At 40.7% G+C, this 21,634-nt stretch overlaps 1 protein-coding gene across 25 annotated transcripts in view; it reads right to left on the bottom strand.

Moving 5' to 3' along the window:
- Window positions 1-21,634, bottom strand: part of ZMAT1 (zinc finger matrin-type 1) — a 146,953-nt gene that overhangs the window by 92,091 nt on the left and 33,228 nt on the right. For 21 of the 25 annotated variants that reach the window (XM_081565627.1, XM_081565630.1, XM_081565619.1 and 18 more), the window contains one exon: window positions 14,335-14,419. The gene's annotated coding sequence lies outside the window, so the exon portion shown is untranslated. Of the gene's footprint in view, window positions 1-3,921; window positions 6,606-14,334; window positions 14,420-15,297; window positions 17,001-21,634 lie in introns of those variants that run through there. The other 4 variants (XM_081565638.1, XM_081565639.1, XR_014075813.1 and 1 more) reach the window with 3 other exon arrangements.

Genomic DNA, 21,634 nt, shown 5'->3' with positions numbered 1-21,634 from the left:
GATTGGCCCCCAACTAAAATAAATAAATTTATTAAAAAAAAAAAAAAAAAATAGAACCTACCTGCTAATGCAGGAGACGTTAGAGACACAGGATCGATCCCTGGGTTGGGAAGATCCCCTGGAGAAGGAAATGGCTACCCACTCCAGTATTCTTGCTTGGAGAATACCATGGACAGAGGAGCCTGGTGGGCTACAGTCCATAATGCTGCACAGAGTTACCCCATGGATAAGACTGAAGCGACTTAGCACGCCTCCCTCGCGTAGTCCATTCAAGCTGCAGTTTAGGCTTCTCTCACTAGGTGGCACCAACACACATCTATTTAAAAATTTCTCTGCAAAGACGTTTATTCAAGGAGCAGAAATATACAATACCCTCCCTTAAAACCCAGCCTTTGAGCCAGTGTACAGAGCGATTCTAATTTTGTCTGAAAAAAAAAAAACAGTGGCCAATGGGTGTAAAAAACACTGTAAAAACATATACTCTGGGGCCTGCATACAATGAAACATCAGGTAAAGGTAGCGCCTTGGCAGTCTGCAGCAGACGAGAGAAGCGCAGTGCAGAGTAGGCGGAATGTGATTCGGCGCCAGAGCGGGTCTGGACAGCTGTGTCCTGTACTCTCAACAGAGGTTGCCAGACGGGATGAGGGACAGAGAAGTGAGGGTTAACGTCCTGCTCTCTGAGAGGGACCACTCTAAGAGATACATCAATGAACGCGAAGTAGACTTGGGGTCCACAGAAATTGTAACTGCTTTCATATACATATGAATTTTCTAAACAAGATTGATATCACAGTAAACAAACCATTCCAAGACACAGTGCTCATGCTTAGTTGGTTTGGACTCTTTGCGACCCACACACTGTAGCCCACCAGTCTCCTCTATCCATGGGATTCTCCAGGCAAGAATATTGGAGTGGCTTGCCATATCCGTCTCCAGGGGATCTTCCTGACCCAGGGATTGAACCCAGGTCTCTTGCATTGCAGGTAGATTCTTTACCGTCTGAGCGACAAGGGAAGCCCAAGACATATGTTGTGGTGTGCTGTGCTTAGTCACTTGGCTGTGTCTGACTCTTTATGACCCCATGGACTGTAGCCCACCAGGCTGCTCTGTCTGTGGGGATTCTCCAGGCAAGAATACTGGAGGGGGTTGCCATGCCCTCCTCTGTCAGGATACATTTAACAGGAGGCTTCCTGTGTGCTGTTGTCAGTCTTGCATGAATTCTATGTTCCTTAACAGCACCTGAATACAGGTGCCAGAGAGCTGGCAAGCTGGCTTTCGGGGATAATAGAAATTCATGTATCTCATTTGTATGGAAATTCCATATGGTGAACAGCAGCCATTTACAAGTCTCCTCCTTTCTGATATGTAAAGTTACTTTTACAACCCCCTCTCTAGAGAATAATTCTAGCCTCCGGCTTTCTAGATGACTTGTTAGATCTTTGATCCCTATCTCTGCTAAAAAGGGCTATCTGGTAAGAGAGTATGTATATGCCCACAATATGTTGAATAAATGCCTTTGTTCCACCAGAGCACTGGTCCCCGTGTCTTTCCTCATTCTCTCTCTCTCTCTCCCTCTCTCCCTCTCTCCGTTTCAGGCTGCTTCCACGAAGCACAGGTGTCCATCGTGTCTACTTATTTGCCGGGGCTTTCAAGACCTCTTCGAGAGGGCGCCCTGAGCCTACGTAGACGGTGCTAGCTCTTTGTCCTAGAGTTATATTGGCATACTGTGTAAACCAGGGAATATCAGCCTCTTTTCTTCCCTCTTTTACTTTCTTATCGGTCGACTCTGTACCCTCAAGTTCCGGTCCATTAAAGGACCACAACACTCCTCCAGCGGATCTTCCCAACCCAGGGATCAAACCTGGGTCTTCTGCATTGCAGGTGGATTCTTTACCGTCTGAGCCACTAGGAAAGCCCAAGATTACTGGAGTGGGTAGCCAATCCCTTCTCCAGGGGATCTTCCTGACCCAGGAATTGAACCGAGGTCTCCTGCATTGCAGGCCTATTCTTACCAGCTGAGCTCAGTTCAGATTAGTTCAGTCACTCAGTCATGTCTGACTCTTTGCAACCCCATGGACTGCAGCACGCCAGGCCTCCTGTCCATCAACAACTCCCAGAGTTTACTCAAACTCATGTCCATTGAGTCGGTGATGCCATCCAACCATCTCATTCTCTGTCATCCCCTTCTCCTCCTGCCTTCAATCCTTCCCAGCATCAAGGTCTTTCAAATGTCAGTTCTTCACATCAAGTGGCCAAAGTATTGGAGTTTCAGCTTCAGCATCAGTCCTTCCAATGAATATTCAGGACTGATTTCCTTTAGGATTGACTGGTTGGATCTTCTTGAAGTCCAAGGGGCTCTTAAGAGTCTTCTCCAATACCACAGTTCAAAAGCATCAATTCTTGGCACTCAGCTTTCTTTATAGTCCAACTCTCACATCCATATATGACTACTGGAAAAACCGAGGAGCTAATGTCCTGAATTTCAGCTGAAGCTGAAACTCCAATACTTTGGCCACCTGACACGAAGAACTGACTCATTGGAAAAGACCCTGATGCTGGGAAAGATTGAAGGCAGGAGGAGAAGGGGACAACAGAGGATGAGATGGTTGGATGGCATCACTGACCCAATGGACATGAGTTTGAGTAGGCTCCTGGAGTTGGTGATGGACAGGGAAGCCTGGCATGCTGCAGTTCATGGGGTCGCAAAGAGTTGGACACGACTGAGCTACTGAACTGAATGTGCTCCTTTTCATTCAAGTAAAATGGGCACGAGGATGCCATCTGGTGGTCAGATGCAGGATTGCAGTTCTGAAAGGCTCAGACCAGTAAGAGAGGGAGAGGAGGAGGTAGGATCTTGGCTTAGTGGTATCACCCAGTATTTTCTGGATTTTTGCACTCCTACTATAAGCAGACTCTCCATGTCCATCATTTTCTGGGATGTCTGAATCTGAGATTGGATGTCCAACCCTTCCCTGAAGAGAAAGTTGCACTCGTGAATTCATGAGTGTTTAGCAGGGAGCCAGGGAATGTGGCAGGATTTCACCTCCTCTGTCAGTTCCATCATCCAGAGTGGTTGGTGAATGAGTACTTCCTTCAATATGAACTTTAGCATCTCTGTTTTCACATTTGTTCTTCTATGTACCTTTCTGCACCCAAAACTCTACAACTAGAAGAAGAGGTGATATATTATGAAGAAACCCCATGCCATTTCAAGGGTGGCAGTTCAGACATAGAGTATAATAGGAAGCCTAAACGGGAGGAGTCACTCCTCTAGAGATGACAGACAAAACCATTCCAGAAATCTCCCACTTTGACCCATGACCCAGCAAAGATCCAAACAACAGTGTATTTGAAACTTCTTGTTCCTGCCCTTGAAGATCGGTGAGAATCAAAGCACTCCAAAAGTTGCCTTATCCTTCATTCTGCATCCATCTCTGTCTGAGAGTGAGATCCCATCAGAGAAATTAACATGTCAGCACTTGTTCAAAAAGAACTGGGAACTCTACTGTTAGTACTATTTGAAATTTTGGGTTCGGAGTTATTTTTGTTTCTAAATACGCCTTTTCATTGGGGGAAAAACATGTAGAAAATGAAGGAGGAAACATGTAGCAAATTGAGCCCATATATCAGTTAGCCCTGAAAGTCTGGGCTGACTAGCTCTGAAAGTCTCAGACCAGGAGTCCAGCAAGGGGTGTGGGAGTGAGAGAACCATCTTGCTTCATTACCTCAACAGAGTTTTTTGGAATTTTCCACTCATTGGTGACAACCCCTCTAAATCCATAACTTTCTAAGATGTTTGATGTTTAAACTCCAGACATGAAATACAGCACTGATGAGAAAGCTCCATTATATGAGCATGTCAATATTTGAGGTGAAAGAGTTTAAGACACAGAAACATAAACACACAAATGTGCACACACGTACACACACACAGATTTATGGATAAATCTCCACCATAGAAACAGACACAAATAAATAATCACACATAAACACCTGTTTTCAAATGAATTTGTTAATTTGATCCTTTTCCCATAAAATTTACTTTCAAAATATTTCCAAAGCAATAACATCATGAGTACATTTCTTTAAAGTATTTTCTTGTTTTGAATTTTTATCTCTATTTTCTTAATTACAATATATCAAGCAATGTAGAAATGTATATTTATAAAATTATCCTGTATCCTCCATTTGCCTAACTTCCATCCTTGACCTAAACTTGTCCATTGTCAGTAGAATGGTGCATGTTCTCCAGATGAATTTGTGGTTCTCTGAAAATGATATATTAATTTGTATATACATATACACAAATATGTATTCACACTCTCATGTTCTTTTTCTATACTGCAATCTCACCCATATTCCCAGGATTTTAATTTGCATTTCATTAGCTAATGTGTTTTGGAATACTTTCAGATATTGATTGTGTATGAATATTGATTATTCCTTAAGTGGATACCCTGTTCATATCATCTGCCCATCTCTCCCTGTTTAATAGTAAGCATGCTTTATAAACTACTGATATGAATTCTACATCGCTTGCAGATATTTTAGATTTTCAGTCAATTGTTACTTATTTTTCCAAAGAGAAGGTATTTAAAATTTTTTTGTTAATTTGTTTATTTTAAAGCGATACAGATCATTGTAGTAGAAACTGAGCAATATCCTAGCCATTATCAATTACCCAGATTACAGCAGTCAGAGCCCGGGAGGCTTCAGAACACAATGGAAAAGCATTAGAGTAATTCCAGTTTTAAATATTGCACAAGCATTTACAAGGCTGCTTCCCTGATTTATTTCACCATCTCCTAACTGCTGTATTGGGCTTCCCAGGTGGCTCAGTGGTAAAGAATCCACCTGCCAATGCAGGAGACAAGGATTCAAGCCCTGGCTTGGGAAGATCCCTTAGAGAAGGAGATGGCAACCTACTCCAGTGTTCTTGCCTGGAGAATCCCATGGACAGTGGAGCCTGGTGGGCTGCAGTCCATGGTGTCACAAAGAGTTGAACATAACTTAGTGACTAAAACAACAACAGCAACAAACTGTTATTATCTGACCTGCATAATAGGAATAATCATTGATAGTGTGAAGAGCTGTTAAGGCAGATAAAATATAAAGTATCTCTTGGTTAAAGGATTATTGTGACTTTTTTTTCTTTCTCTCCTGGTTTTCTTTCAGGAAAGAACACCACCTCTGTACCTGAGCCTCACACAGTCCCTCAGGAACTAGCCAATCCCTCAGCCCCATATCTTGACCTCTTGGCCCAAAGAGCAAGCTCCCATCTCCACTGCCACCTTCATCTTGTGTGTGTGTCAGTCACTCAGTCATCTCCGACTCTTTGTGCTGCCTTCATCTCTCAGGTGGTATTTAAAATTAAGCCAGAAATCTCATTGTCTAAAACTGTGGATCCTGAGTGTCTAGTGGAGTGGGCAAGAGATGGATACTCAATCCAGTCACTCATAGATGGTTGACACTGGAGAGTATGGCCCTTTCAGGCTTGAGCTTCATCATCTGTACATTGGAAATGAGGTTACCTTCTCAATTGTGAAGAAAAAATGTTAAAATTGAGGAAGTATGTGTGCTATATAATAGGATTTCAACAAATGCTTGTTCTTTCCCCAACCTGCCTCCTCTCTATGCTGAAAGAGATGACTTTGACCCAAAACAGAGGGCATAGCTATCATCAGGAAGTCAAACACACACAGACACATACACTTTTATATAAAATATGAGCTTTGGTGCCATTTCTGTGTTTTAGGATATATTCTCCAATTGAGTTGAGATAATGGAGGAAAATCATTATGCCTTTAAAAAAATCCCATGTGCATTCTTTTCCTTGTTTCTTTAAACAAATCTTTCAGGTGCATTTAGAGGGTAAATCTCATGTTAAGTGTCCTTTCCTTGTCTCTGTACCTTGTAGGATGAATGTGAGCAAAGCAGATTCCCTTTGAAGTCTAGATAGAGGAGACATTTAAGGGGAACAACACCTAATAAAGGGTCTGCTGGACAGAATATTGGAGCCGGGATACTTGGGGCCTGAGAGCCCCAAGCAGGCCCATCACTGACTGCAGGACCTTGGATGAGTCACTTCTCTTGTGCTGGCCTCAGCCCTAACACAGAGTCATACTCACTATCACCTAGTGGTCAGGGCCATGGGCTTGTGAATCTGATAAACTAGAGTTTGAACCAAGGCACCGTTAGTTGATGATGCTCTTTCCTGTATAGGCTTCCTTAGACACAATTGTCAGGGATTCTGTGTATATATTTGTGGGGCCACAAGGTATCATCAGACACATTCAATCTGCTGCACGTGTGCTAAGTCGCTTCAGTCGTGTCTGACTCCTTGCAGCCCTATGAACTATAGCCCGTCAGGCTCCTCTGTCTACGGAATTTTCCAGGTGAGAATACTGGAGTAAGTTGCCATGCTCTCCTCCAGGGGATCTTCCTGATTCGGGGATTGAACACACGTCTCCTGTGTCTCCTGCATCGGCAGGTGGGTTCTTTACCACTAGTTGTTAGACATGACCAAATTGCTCTGCAGAGCCGAGGCACAGGTCACAATCCAACCACTTGTCTGTGGGAGTTCCCATTGCTCTACAATGTCAAATCTAAAGAGGAGGTTGAGAGAAACACAGGCCTTTGAGTCAAATAAAGGGGATCATGAAAGCAGCTCTTTCTCTTAGAAGCTGTGTGACCCTGGAACATGGGCTTAACCTCTCTGAGATTCACTCTTATAATATGAGAGTAACATTCTGGCCAGTTCAGTTCAGTCGCTCAGTTGTGTCCGACTCTTTGCAACCCCATGGACAGGGAGGCACGCCAGGCCTCCCTGTCCATCACCAACTCCCAGAGTTTACTCAAACTCATGTCCACTGAGTCGGTGATGCCATCCAACCATCTCATCTTCTGTCGCCCCCTTCTCCTCCCGCTTTCAATCTTTCCCAGCATCAGGGTCTTTTCAAATGAGTCAGTTCTTCGCATCAGGTGGCCAAAGTATTGGAGTTTCAGCTTCAGCATCAGTCCTTCCACTGAATATTCAGGACTGATTTCCTTTAGGATGGACTGGTTGGATCTCCTTGCTGTCCAAGGGATTCTCAGCTTTGACTAGACAGACCTTTGTGGGCAAAGTAATATCTCTGCTTTTTAATATACTGTCTAGGTTGGTCATAACTTTTCTTCCAAGGAGCCAGATTTTTTTAATTTCATGACTGCAATCACCATCTGCAGTGATTTTGGAGCCCCCAAAAATAAAGTCTGTCACTGTTTCCATTCTTTCCCCATCTATTTGCCATGAAGTGATGGGACCAGATGCCATGATCTTAGTTTTCTGAAGGTTGAGTTTTAAGCCAACTTTTTCTCTCTCCTCTTTCACTTTCATCAAGAGGCTCTTTAGTTCTTCACTTTCTGCCATAAGCGTGGTGTCATCTGCATATCTGAGGTTATTGATATTTCTCCTGGCAATCTTCATTCCAGCTTGTGCTTCATCCGGCCCAGCGTTTCTCATGATATACTCTGCATATAAGTTAAATAAACAGTGACAGTATACAGCCTTGATGTACTCCTTTCCCAATTTGGAACCAGTCTGTTGTTCCATATCCAGTTCTAACTGTTGCTTGTTGACCTGCATAAAGATTTCTCAGGAGGCGGGTCAGGTGGTCTGGTATTCCCATCTCTTCCAGAATTTTCCAGTTTGTTGTGATCCACACAGTCAAAGGCTTTGGCATAGTCAATAAAGCAGAAGTAGATGTTTTTCTGGAACTCTCTTGTGTTTTCTATGATCCAACAGATGTTGGCAATTTGATCTCTGGTTCCTCTGCCTTTTCTAAATCCAGCTTGAACATCTGGAAGTTCATGGTCCATGTACTGTTGAAGCCTGGCTTGGAGAATTTTGATCATTACTTTGCTAGCATGTGAGATGAGTGCAATTGTGCGATAGTTTGAGCATTCTTTGGCATTACTTTTCTTTGGGATTGGAATGAAAACTGACCTTTTCCAGTCCTGTGGCCACTGCTGAGTTTTCCAAATTTGCTGGCATATTGAGTGCAGCACTTTCACAGCATCATCTTTTAGGATTTGAAATAGCTCAACTGGAATTCCATCACCTCCACTAGCTTTGTTCATAGTGATGCTTCCTAAGGCCCACTTGACTTCGCATTTCAGGATGTCTGGCTCTACGTGAGTGATCACACCATCGTGGTTATCTGGATCGTGAAGATTTTTTTGTTCTTATAGTTCTTCTGTGTATTCTTGCCACCTCTTCTTAATATCGTCTGCTTCTGTTAGGTCTGTACCATTTCTGTCCTTTATTGTGCTCATCTTTGCATGAAAAGTTCCCTTGGTATCTCTCATTTTCTTGAAGCGATCTCTAATCTTTCCCACTCTATTGTTTTCCTTTATTTCTTTGCACTGATCACTGATAAAGGCTTTCTTATCTCTCCTTGCTATTCTTTGGAACTGGGCATTCAGATGGGTATATCTTTCCTTTTCTCCTTTGCCGTTCACTTCTCTTCTTTTCAGAGCTGTTTGCAAGGCCTCCTTAGACAACCATTTTGCCTTTTTGCATTTCTTTTTCTTGGGGATGGTCTTGATCACTGCCTCCTGTACAATGTCACGAACCTCCATCCATAGTTCTTCAGGCACTCTATCAGATCTAATCCCTTGAATCTATTTGTCACTTCCACTGTATAGCTGTAAGGGCATTTGATTAGGTCATACCTGAATGGTCTAGTGGTTTTCTCTACTTTATTCAATTTACATCTGAATTTGGCAAAAAGGAGTTCATGATCTGAGCCACAGTCAGCTCCCAGTCTTATTTTTGCTGACTGTATACCAGAGTATCTGGAACATATAGACTGGCAGCAAATGTGTGCTTCCTTCCCATTTCATCCTTCCTTTAAAATAGGTACTATTTTAATCTCAATATTATTACTGTATTTGAAAACATTTATGAATGTTATAAGACAAAATAAAACAAACATTTTTGTGTATATTATGTAAGCAGTTTCAGGAGCATTTCTGTTATATAGAATGTTACAGAATTAGTTATCTGATCAAGTTGGGTTTGGGAAAGTGCTTACTTTTTTCTTATCGAATTGTGGCTTATTTAGATCCAATAGGTTCACTTATGGGCTTCCCTGGTGGTTTAGCAGTAAAGAATCTGCCTACAATGCAGGAGACATGGGTTTGTTCCCTGGGTCTGGAAGATCCCTGGGAGAAGGATACAGCAACCTACTCCAGTATTCTTGCCTGGAGAATCCCATGGACAGAGGAGACTGGAGGGCTACAGTCCATGGGGTCACTAGAGAGTTGGACATGACTTAGTGATTAAGCCACCACCAGGTTCATTTGCATGTATTTTTATATATTCAGATTATTGTGTTTAAGACCTCAATTTCCTTGTTGATTTATTTATTTATTTATTTTGTCTGCACTGTGAGGCATGTGGGATCCTAGTCCCTGACCAGGAATTTAACTCATTCCCCCTGCCTTGGAAGCATGAAGTCTCATCCACTGGACCCCCAGGGAAGGACCCCTTGATCTTATGCCTAGCTTTTCTATTCATTATGGAAAGTATGGGATTGATATCTCCAATAATTATTTTAGAATTATCTGTTTCTCCCCCAATTTTGGCCAATTTTTGTTTTATGTATGTTTTAGTTACCTATTACTGCTGTACCAAATTACCACAATTTTAGTGGCTTATAGAAACACACAGGGTTTCCCAGGTGGTTGAGTGGGTAAAGAATCTGCCTGAAATGCAGGAGATGCAGGAGACGTGGGTTTGATCCCCAGGTCAGGAAGATCCCCTGGAGGAGGGCACAGCAACCCATTCCAGTATTCTTGCCTGGGAAATCCCATGGACAGAGAAGCCTGACAGGCTACAGTCCATAGGGTTGCAAAGAGTTGGACGTGACTGAGTGACTAAGTACCCACATACAACAACACATTTATTATTTTATAGTTTTGAGATCAGAAAATTGAAATCAGTTCCACTGGGATAAAATTAAGGTTTGGTAGGGTTTTTTTCCTTCAGAAGACTGTAAGAGAGGATCCTTTTCTTGCCTTTTCCAGCTTCTAGGGGCTGTCCCTATTCCTTGGCTTGTGGTCACATGACTCTGACTCTGATTACTCTGATTCGGTTGTCACATTTCCTTTTTTGACTCTCCTCCTTTCTTTTATAAGGACCTTGTTATTACATTGCATCTGGATATCTGTATAATCCAGAATAATATTAACATCTCAGAATCCTTGACTGATTCACATCTAAAAAGTTTCTTTTCTCATGTAAAGTAACATATTCACAGATTTTAGTTATTAGGATGAAGGCATCTTTGGAGAGACAATTATTTTGAGACTCTTACTATGTGTGCATATGTTTAGAATTGTTATATCTTGGATTGACCCTTATATAAGAGTATAAAAGGTACCTTTTATCTCCAGTAACATTTTTGTGGATTTTGAGTTTATTTTATCTGATATTTTATAGCCACTCCAGCTTTTTCATGGTTGCTGTTTGTATGGTGTATCATTTTCTACCCATTCACACACATCTACATGCATTTTAAAATAATGAATTGTGTCTCCTACAGGTAGCATATTAATGGATTGACTATTTAACCAGTCTGATCATCTCTTACTTTGATTGGACTGTTTAATGCATTCACATTTAATGTTATTACTAATATAGTAGAATTTATGTCCTTTTCACTATAGGGGACTGGAATGCAAAAGTAGGAAATCAAGAGATACCTGGAGCAACAGGCAACTTTGGCCTTAGAGTACAAAATGAAGCAGGGCAAAGGCTAACACAGTTTTGCCAAGAGAAGGCACTGGTCACAGCAAACACCCTCTTCCAACAACACAAGAGATGACTCTATATATGGACATCACCAGATGGTCAATACCGAAATCAGATTGACTATATTCTTTGCAGCCAAAGATGGATAAACTCTATACAGTCAGCAAAAACAAGACCAGCAGCTGACTGTGGCTCAGATCATGAACTCCTTTTTGCCAAATTCAGATGTAAATTGAAAAAAGTAGAGAAAACCACTAGACCATTCAGGTATGACCTAAATCAAATTCTCTTACAACTATACAGTAGAAGTGACAAATAGATTCAAGGGATTAGATCTGATAGAGTGCCTGAAGAACTATGGATGGAGGTTCATGACATTGTACAGGAGGCAGTGATCAAGACCATCCCCAAGAAAAAGAAATGCAAAAAGGCAAAATGGTTGTCTAAGGAGGCCTTGCAGCTATGAAAAGAAGAGAAGTGAACAGCAAAGGAAAAAAGGAAAGATATTCCCATTTGAATGCAGAGTTTCAAAGAATAGCAAGGAGAGATAAGAAAGCCTTCCTCAGTGATCAATGCAAAGAAATAGAGGAAAACAATAGAGTGGGAAAGACTAGAGATTGCTTCAAGAAAATGAGAGATACCAAGGGAACTTTTCATGCAAAGATGAGCACAAAAAAGGACAGAAATGGTACGGACTTAACAGAAGCAGACGATATTAAGAAGAGGTGGCAAGAATACACAGAAGAACTATACAAAAAAATCTTCACGATCCAGATAACCATGATGGTGTGTTCACTCACGTAGAGCCAGACATCCTGAAATGCGAAGTCAGGTGAGCATTAGGAAGCATCACTATGAACAAAGCTAGTGGAGGTGATGGAATTCCAGTTGAGCTATTTCAAATCCTAAAAGATGATGCTGTGAAAGTGCTGCACTCAATATGCCAGCAAATTTGGAAAACTCAGCAGTGGCCACAGGACTGGAAAAGGTCAGTTTTCATTCCAATCCCAAAGAAAGGCAATGCCAAAGAATGCTCAAACTATTGCACAATTGCACTCATTTCACACACTAGCAAAGTAATGATCAAAATTCTCCAAGCTAAGCTTCAACAGTACATGGACCATGAACTTCCAGATGTTCAAGCTGGATTTAGAAAAGGCAGAGGAATCAGAGATCAAATTGCCAACATCTGTTGGATCATAGAAAACACAAGAGAGTTCCAGAAAAACATCTACTTCTGCTTTATTGACTATGCCAAAGCCTTTGACTGTGTGGATCACAACAAACTGGAAAATTCTGGAAGAGATGGGAATACCAGACCACCTGACCCGCCTCCTGAGAAATCTTTATGCAGGTCAACAAGCAACAGTTAGAACTGGACATGGAACAACAGACTGGTTCCAAATTGGGAAAGGAGTACATCAAGGCTGTATACTGTCACTGTTTATTTAACTTATATGCAGAGTATATCATGAGAAATGCTGGGCCGGATGAAGCACAAGCTGGAATGAAGATTGCCAGGAGAAATATCAATAACCTCAGATATGCAGATGACACCACGCATATGGCAGAAAGTGAAGAACTAAAGAGCCTCTTGATGAAAGTGAAAGAGGAGAGAGAAAAAGTTGGCTTAAAACTCAACATTCAGAAAACTAAAATCATGGCATCTGGTCCCATCACTTCATGGCAAATAGATGGGGAAAGAATGGAAACAGTGACAGACTTTATTTTTGGGGGCTCCAAAATCACTGCAGATGGTGATTGCAGTCATGAAATTAAAAAAATCTGGCTCCTTGGAAGAAAAGCTATGACCAACCTAGAAAGCATGCTAAAAAGCAGAAACATTACTTTTTCAACAAAGGTCAGTTTTGTGAAGGCTATGGTTTTTCCAATAGCCATGTATGGATGTTTGAGTTGGACTATAAAGAAAGCTGAGCACTGAAGAATTGATGCTTTTGAACCGTGGTGTTGGAGAAGACTCTTGAGAATCCCTTGGACAGCAAGGAGATCCAACCAGTCCATCCTAAAGGAAATCAGTCCTGAATATTCATTGGAAGGACTGGTGCTGAATCTGAAACTCCAATACTTTGGCCACTTGATGCAAAGAACTCATTGGAAAAGACCCCGATGCTGGGAAATATTGAAAGCGGGAGGAGAAGGGGATGACAGAGGATGAGATGGTTGGATGGCATCACCGACTCAGTGGACATGAATTTGAGTAAACTCTGGGAGTTGGTGATGGACAGGAAAGCCTTGCGTGCTGCAGTCCATGGGGTTGCAAAGAGTCAGACATGACTGAGTTACTGAAGTGAAGTGAACTGAATTTACTTTTGATTTCTTTATGTTTGTCTTTTTTTGTTCTTCTGTTCCTCTTTTTCCTCTTTTATTTTTCTTTTTGTATTAGTGAATATTTTCAGTATTAAAATATTCATATGTTAGTATTTTTAATATTCAAATATTTCAATGGAAGAATATTTTGATTCATTTAATAATTTTGTCACTGTTTTTTAAAGATAGTCATTTAGGGCCTACCAAATGCATTTAACATCTTATCAGAATCTACATTAGACTTACGATAAATTTATCTGCCTACATTTTAATGAGATATAGAAACATGATACCTATATGGCTGTATTCCCTCCTCTAATTTTTGTGGTATTATTGTTGTACTTATTGCCTATATATATATATATATATATATAATTCAGTGATATATATTATGATGATTACTTCACTTTATCTAATTTTCTGTCATTAAAGAAAGTGAGCCTTGCGTGCTCAGTAGCTCACTTGTGTCCGATTCTTTGGGACCCCATGGACTGTGTGTAACCCACCAGGTTCCTCTGTCCATGGGACTCTGTCCAGGTAAGAATACTGGACTGGGTTGCCATTTGCATTGCAGTCAGATTCTCTTCCACTGTACCACCTGGGAAGCCCCAAAAGAAACTAAGTGGAGAAATAACAATTATATATTTATAAATTTGGTATATTGGGCTTCCCAGGTGGTTCTAGTGGTAAAGAACTCACTTGCCAATGTGGGAGACACGAATTCAATCCTTGAGTTGGGAAGATCTGGAGGAGCATGGCAATCCACTCCAGTATTCTTCCCTGGAGAATCTCCAGTTTGGTATATTAGCCATCTAAATTGTCATTTCTGATTCTCTTCATTTCTTCCTATAGATCGAATTACCATCTTGTGTTACTTCCTTAGTCCAATGAAGTTTTATTCCCACCAGCCTTTTCTGTCCTATTATTGTCAAACATATCATTTCTCCTCTACTGGCCTCTACTGACCTCCTTGTCACCTAAGGAGTTCATGGAGCTTCATGAGATCCCATCTGGAAAAACATTTTGGGTTTTTATATAGGAAAAAAAGCAATGACTGTCAACTAATTACTTTCCAATTTATACTGCAGATGTCATCAAGTTCTGCATTGGATGAACTCAATAATATTCTAAGTATTTTTGGTATCTTTAACTGAATGACAATTTGTGGCTAAATGGAGGATTACTGCCCTCAAGGAACCATGGCAACTCACCTTTCCTGAGTGTCAGCTACTTTTCATTTGTTGTCATATAGATTTCTCACAATGCTCCTGTGTGGTAGAGGTTATCAGCCACAATCTATAAAAGAAGAAATTAAGATTTAAATAGGACTGTAAAAACTTTGATGAGATTTCATGATTAAATATATTCCTTACAATTAATTGGTCTGCTTCCTATTTTATTTTATTTTTTGCCTTTTAAGTTAGATCAGAGAAACATCTGAACTGGATATCTGTAATATCTTTGAACCACTGGGTTGTAAGTTACAGCAGAACAAAGTGTGATAACAGGTCTGCTGGGAAAGACAATGGAGGAGAGTTAAGAAATGTTTCTCTCAGTGCTTGACACATCACTGATTCTGAGGTCTTGAGTAAGTCTTCTCCCCTCCACTGGCCCCATTTCTAAATCAGGGTTATGCTACTGAAGCCTGCAAAATAGGGGCTGATCTTCATCCCATCCCAGGAGATATTTGACATTGTCTAGAGACATTTTTGGTCATCACAGATCAAGTTGGAAGTTGTGTTATTAGCAGTTAGTAGATAGAGGCTAGAGATGCTGACTAACTTCCTATGATGCACAGAACAGCCCCCACAACAAAAAATTATATTTCAGAGTGTAAATAGTGTTGAAGTTGAGAAACACTTTTCCAGGCACTGCTACTCTCATTAGGATCACCCAGAGGTTACACACATATACATCCTGGTACCTACATCTGTCAGTAGCACCAACAGAGAAGCACTACACTCATGTACCCAATGCTCAGTTTTTAACTATTAAAATATTCATGGATTTTCATATTAGGTTTTATGATTTTGTTGAGGATAGAGAGGGGAAAAATTTTAGTTGAGCCCATTCAACTTACACATAAAACCATATCGTTTTTCAATAGAACTTGACTGTAAAACTGTTTAGCAGAGAATTGTTAAAGCGGAGAAATTATAGAAAGAAACTTAATATCCAGAACAGGAAATGTCTTTAATTAAAGCGTGTCTAAATGAATGATGGGATTTTAGGCAACCATTGAAATGAACTATGTTTAACAAAGAGAAATTATTTTTTGACCTTTAAGATTGACAAATATTAATTTTTAAAAATTTGTGTTGATCATTTTGGCAAGTATGTATAAGGAACAGGCACTTTCATAACATGTAGTCCCAATTTTTGTTCTTCATAATTTAAGCCGTGGGTTTGTCACATGTCTGCTCTCACATTTTTCCCTCTGAGAGCTCATCTAATGACCACTGCTACCTTATATCTTCCTAAACTCCTCCGTAGTTGTCCCAACACACACTCACTTAGAATCACTCTACACAGTGGAGATCTGGGCAGTGGTAGAAATTTATCACCTCACTTTTAGATGTTTCATATAGTCTTTTGTCTCTTTAATTAATCTTCGAGATTCCTATCACAGAAGCACATTTTCTTTAATGCCAGGACATACAAAGTAACTAAAGGAAAGCATAGCTTAATGCTGGCTCTGCTGAATAGGACACTGGAATAAATGTCAAAAGTTTGAGGTCCCATTGATTAGCTGAATAGAAATACTGGGATAAATCAGGTCCCCTCTACTGGTGTTATATCTCAGTTCTGTTCAGTCGCTCAGTCATGTCCAACTCTTTGCGACCCCATGAACTGCAGCACGCCAGGCCTCCCTGTACATTACCAACTCCCGGAGTCCACCCAAACCCATGTCCATTGAGTCGGTGATGCCATCCAAGCATCTCATCCTCTGTTGTCCCCTTCTCCTCCTGCCCTCAATCTTTCCCAGCATCAGGGTCTTTTCAAATGAGTCAGCTCTTCGCATCAGGTGGCCAATGTATTGGAGTTTCAGCTTTAACATCAGTCCTTCCAATGCACACCCAGGACTGATCTCCTTTAGGATGGACTGGTTGGACCTCCTTGCAGTCAAAGGGACTCTCAAAAGTCTTCTCCAACACCACAGTTCAAAAGCATCAATTCTTCGGTGCTCAGCTTTCTTTATAGTCCAACTCTCACATCCATACATGACCACTGGAAAAACCATAGCCTTGACTAGATGGACCTATTTTGACAAAATGATGTCTCTGCTTTTTAATATGCTGTCTAGGTTGGTCATAACTTTCCTTCCAAGGAGTAAGTGTCTTTTAATTTCGTGGCTGCAATCACCATCTGCAGTGATTTTGGAGCCCCAATAAATAAAGTCAGCCACTGTTTCCCCATCTATTTCCCATGAAGTGATAGGACCGGATGCCATGATCTTAGTTTTCTGAATGTTGAGCTTTAAGCCAACTTTTTCACTCTCCTCTTTCACTTTCATCAAGAGGCTCTTTAGTTCTTCTTCACTTTCTGACATAAGGGTGGTGTCATTTGCATATCTGAGGTTATTGATATTTCTCCCGGCAATCTTGATTGTAGCCTGTGCTTCATCCAGCCCAGCGTTTCTCATGAAGTGCTCTGCATATAAGTTAAATAAGCAGGGTGACAATATACAACCTTGATGTACTCCTTTTCCTATTTGGAACCAGTCTGTTGTTCCATGTCCAGTTCTAACTGTCGCTTCCTGACCTGCATACAGGTTTCTCAAGAGGCAGGTCAGGTGTTCTGGAATTCCCATCTCTTTCAGAATTTTCCACAGTTTATTGTGATCCACACAGTCAAAGGCTTTGGCATAGTCAATAATCTAAAAGAAAATAAATCTTTATATTAATAGTTAGGAATGTAATCTTTGGAGTCAGACAACTCTGGATTCCTCAAGGTGTGGCTCTACCATGTCATCTGAAATCACTGAGAGAATAAATTTTTTCCTTTGAGAATGTGTGCTAATGGTTAACATTATTTCCTCTCTTTTTTCCAAAAAATTTAAATGATTATATATTCATATTAAAATAATTGTTATTATTTTAAACTTCTTGCATGCTAAGTCGCTTCAATCGCGTCCAACTCTGCTACCCTATGGACTGTACCCTGCCAGGCTCCTCTGTCCATGGGATACTCCAGGCAAGAATACTGGAGTGAGTTGCCATGCCCTCCTCCAGGGGATCTTCCTTACCTGGGGATTGAACTCTCATCTTATGTCTCCTGCATTGGCAGACAGGTTCTTTACCACTAGTGCCACCTTCAGTTCAGTTCAGTTCAGTTGCTCAGTCGTGTCTGACTCTTTTTGACCCCACAGACTGCAGCACGCCAGGCCTCTCTGTCCATCACCAACTCCTTGGAAGCCCCTTTAGATATCTTACATCCATTAAAATTTATAGTGGTCATGCCTTTTATCAATATATCCTCTAAGAATCTTGCTGACAGAAATGCATGCACTGCAACACTTATTGCTGCACTGTTTGTAATAGCCAACACCAGGAAACACAAAACTTATCCATTACTAGGAAATTTGCTCAGTAAGTTATAATACAGACTTACAGTGAAGTTTTGTGCACTGGGCAAAAGCAAAGAACTGCATTTTATTGGCATGGACAGTTGTTCAAGAAATATAAGTATTCTTTTCTTAATGAATATCCAAAATTTTAAATAGCATTTCCAATTGATACTGTAAACTATAAATGCTTTTATTTTCTAAATAATGAAGAAGAGGAATATTAGCTTCTCATTTTCAGTTAAAGTTCATCTGTCCATTCACCACACCTGTGGTCTCTCCCACCCAAAACAGAAAATAACCCTTAAGGTGTTCACTCAAGTTTTTACAAGTGCATAAGACCCTCCCTCCATGAGACAATATACAATATTATTTAACAACTTTCTGAGGACACTGAAGACTAGAACTTTCCATCAAAATGGGTGCTATATGGACAGAAATTTGTTAGGTTAGTATCTCGGGCCATCCGTAGACTAGGATATATTTAAGGCAAAAATTGTAGGGTGAGAGATTGAGAAACAGAAGATAAATATGCTATAGTGTATTTATAATTATATTATTAGATAGATAAAATTGGACTTCTCAACATATTACATACTTCAGAATGGTTTTGTGTTGTGTCAATAGGATGGGAAAGATTGAGGGCAAGAGAAGGATGGGGCAGCAGAGGATGAAGTGGTTACATAACATCACTGACTCAGTGGACATGAGTTTGACCAGACTCCGGGAGATAGCGAAAGACAGGGAACTGCATGCTGCAGTTCATGGGGTCGCAAAGAGTCAGACACAAATTAGCAATGAACAACAAAAGGTTTTTGCTTAGGGTTAGGTTCTTTTCCCCCTTTTGTACCTTGATATTTTTTGTCTGGGGCTTTATTTTGTTTTATTATGGGAGTAAGGAAGAAGAAAGATCAGATAATGAAGCAGTGGGTATTAATGTTAACTGAAAAATGCAAACTGAAGAACAGTAGACCTATTATGATATGTTTTAAATTATCACATAAATCATATTTAAATGTATATCATAATAGGTATACTGTTCTTCAATTTGCATTTTTCTTAACATTAATAAATAAATCAAGACAAATTTAAGGGATATACACAAAACTGTTAATGGTGGTAATTTCTGGCAGTGGGAATTAAAAAAATATTAACTTTCTATTCCATGTATTTTTATATTTTTGTTGTTGTTAGAACAGCTTTATTGAGCTATAATTCACGTATATAATTCAACAGTTTAAAGTAATTGATTTTTACTATATTTACAGCTGGCGCTGGAGTGGCAGCTGCATGGCACTGGAGCGACTGTGAGGAGATACTCCACATCCAAGGGCAAAGGAGAAGCCCCAGCAAGATGGTAGAAGGGGTGAAATTGCATTTAGAATCAAACCCCATACCCACCAGAGATGCTCAGAGGGCTCAAACAAATCTTATGCACCAGGACCCAGAGACCCCACAGAGACTGAGACAGAACTGTGTTTGAGTGGCTCCTGTGGAGGTATGGGTCAGCAGTGGACTGCCACAGGGGCAGGGGCTCTGGGTGCAGCAGACTTGGGTATGGCATAAGCCCTCTTGGAGGAGGTCACCATTAACTGCACCACAGAGCTGCCAGAACTTACACAGAGCTGGGGAAATAGAGTCTTGGAGGGCACAAACAGAACCTTGTGCACCAGGACCCAGGAGAAAGAGGCAGTGACCCCACAAGAGACTGACCCAGACTTGCCTGTGAGTGTCCAGGAGTCTCTGGCAGAGGCATGGGTCGGCGGTGGCCTGCTGCAGGGTTGGGGGCACTGAGTGTAGCAGTGCGTGCATGGGACCTTTTGAAGGAGGTCGCCATTATCTTCATTACCTCCACCATAGTTTGGCCCCAGGTAAATAACAGGGAGGGAACACAGCTCCACCCATCAACAGAAAATTGGATTAAAGATTTACTGAGCATGGCCCCACTCCCAAACAAAAGCAATGCCAAAGAATGCTCAAACTATCACACAATTGCACTCATCTCACATGCTAGTAATGATCAGAATTCTCCAAGCCAGGTTTCAAGAGTATGTGAACTGTAAACTTCCCGATGTTCAAGCTGAATTTAGAAAAGGCAGAGGAACTAGAGATCAAATTGCCAACATCCATTGGATCACAGAAAAAGCAACAGAAAAACATCTACTTCTGCTTTATTGACTATGCCAAAGCCTTTGACTGTGTGGATCACAACAAACTGTGGAAAATTACTCAAGAGATTGGAATACCAGACCACCAGATTTGCCTCTTGAGAAATCTGTATGCAGGTCAGGAAGCAACAGTTAGAACTGGACATGGAACAACAGACTGGTTCCAAATAAGGAAAGGAGTGTGTCAAGGCTGTATATTGTCATCCAGCTTATTTAACTTATTTAATTTATATGCAGAGTACATCATATATTATATGCTGGGCTGGATGAAGCACAAGCTGGAATTAAGATTGCTGGGAGAAATATCAATAACCTCAGATATGCAGATGACACCATGCTTATGGCAGAAAGCGAAGAACTAAAGAGCCTCTTGATGAAAGTGAAAGAGGAGAGTGAAAAAGTTGGCTTAAAACCCAACATTCAGAAAACTTAAGATCATGGCATCTGGTCCCATCACTTCATGGCAAATAGATGGGGAAACAGTGGAAGCAGTGAGAGACTTTACTTTTTTGGGCTCCAAAATCACTGCAGATGGTTACTGCAGTCATGAAATTGAAAGACACTTGCTCCTTGGAAGAAAAGTTATGACCAACCTAGACAGTGTATTAAAAAGCAGAGACTTTACTTTGCCGACAAAGGTCCATCTAGTCAAAGCTATGGTTTTTCCAGTAGTCACATATGGATGTGAGAGTTGGACTATAAAGAAGGCTGATTGCTGAAGAATTGATGCTTTTGAACTGTGGTATTGGAGAAGACTCTTGAGAGTCCCTTGGAATGCAAGTAGATCCAACCAGTCCATCCTAAAGGAAATCAATCCTGAATATTCATTGGAAGGACTGATGCTGAAGCTGAAACTCCAATACTTTGGCCACTTGATGCCAAGAGGTGATTCATTGGAAAAGACTCTGATTCTGGGAAAGATTGAAAGTGGGAGGAGAAGGGGATGACAGAGGATGAGATGGTTGGATGGCATCACTGACTCAATGGACATGAGTTTGAGTAAACTCTGGGAGTTGGTGATGGATAGGGAGGCGTGGTGTGCTGCATTCCATGGGGCTGCAAAGAGTTGGACACAACTGAGCGACTGAATTGAACTGAACTGAACTGATATTTACAGAGTTATACAACCATCACTACAATCCATTTTGGAACATTTTCATTACCCCCATACCCATATATTCCTGAGCAATCACTCTCCATTTCCCCCCAACGCTCACTTTATCCCTAGGCAAACACTAATCTATTAATACTTTCTGTGTATATGGATTTGCTTATTACACATGTTTCATATAAATGGAATCAAACGATCAATTTGAACTTTCATTTCCAATGACTTTCATGTAGCATAATGTATTCAAGGTTCTTTCACATTGCAGCATGCATCTGTACTTCATTTCTTTGTATTGAGAAATAATATTCTACTACATGGATATACCAAATTTTATTTATTAATTCATCAATTGATAAACATTTAAGTTGTTTCTACCTTTTGGTCTTGTGAATAATGCTGCTATGAACCAAGTGTTTGTATGAATACATGTTTTCATTTCTTTTGAGTATATACCTAGAAATGAAATTGCTGAGTCATACAGTAATATCATTTTCAAACTTTGAGGAGCTGTCAGATTATTTTCCAAAGTGGAAGCACCATTTTAAATTACCACCAAGAGTTTACAATGGTTCTAATTTCTCCACATCCTCACCAGCACTTGTTAATACCTGTTTTGTTGATTCTAGCCATTCTATGGGGGTGTGAAGTAGTATTTCATTGTGGTTTTA

The sequence above is a fragment of the Giraffa tippelskirchi genome, chromosome X (assembly GCF_054371585.1).
Source record: "Giraffa tippelskirchi isolate mGirTip1 chromosome X, T2T-mGirTip1v1.2.pri, whole genome shotgun sequence".
NCBI lineage: Eukaryota > Metazoa > Chordata > Mammalia > Artiodactyla > Giraffidae > Giraffa > Giraffa tippelskirchi.
Note: the sequence above shows the minus strand (reverse complement) of the source record. Positions and strands in the feature narration are given on the sequence as shown.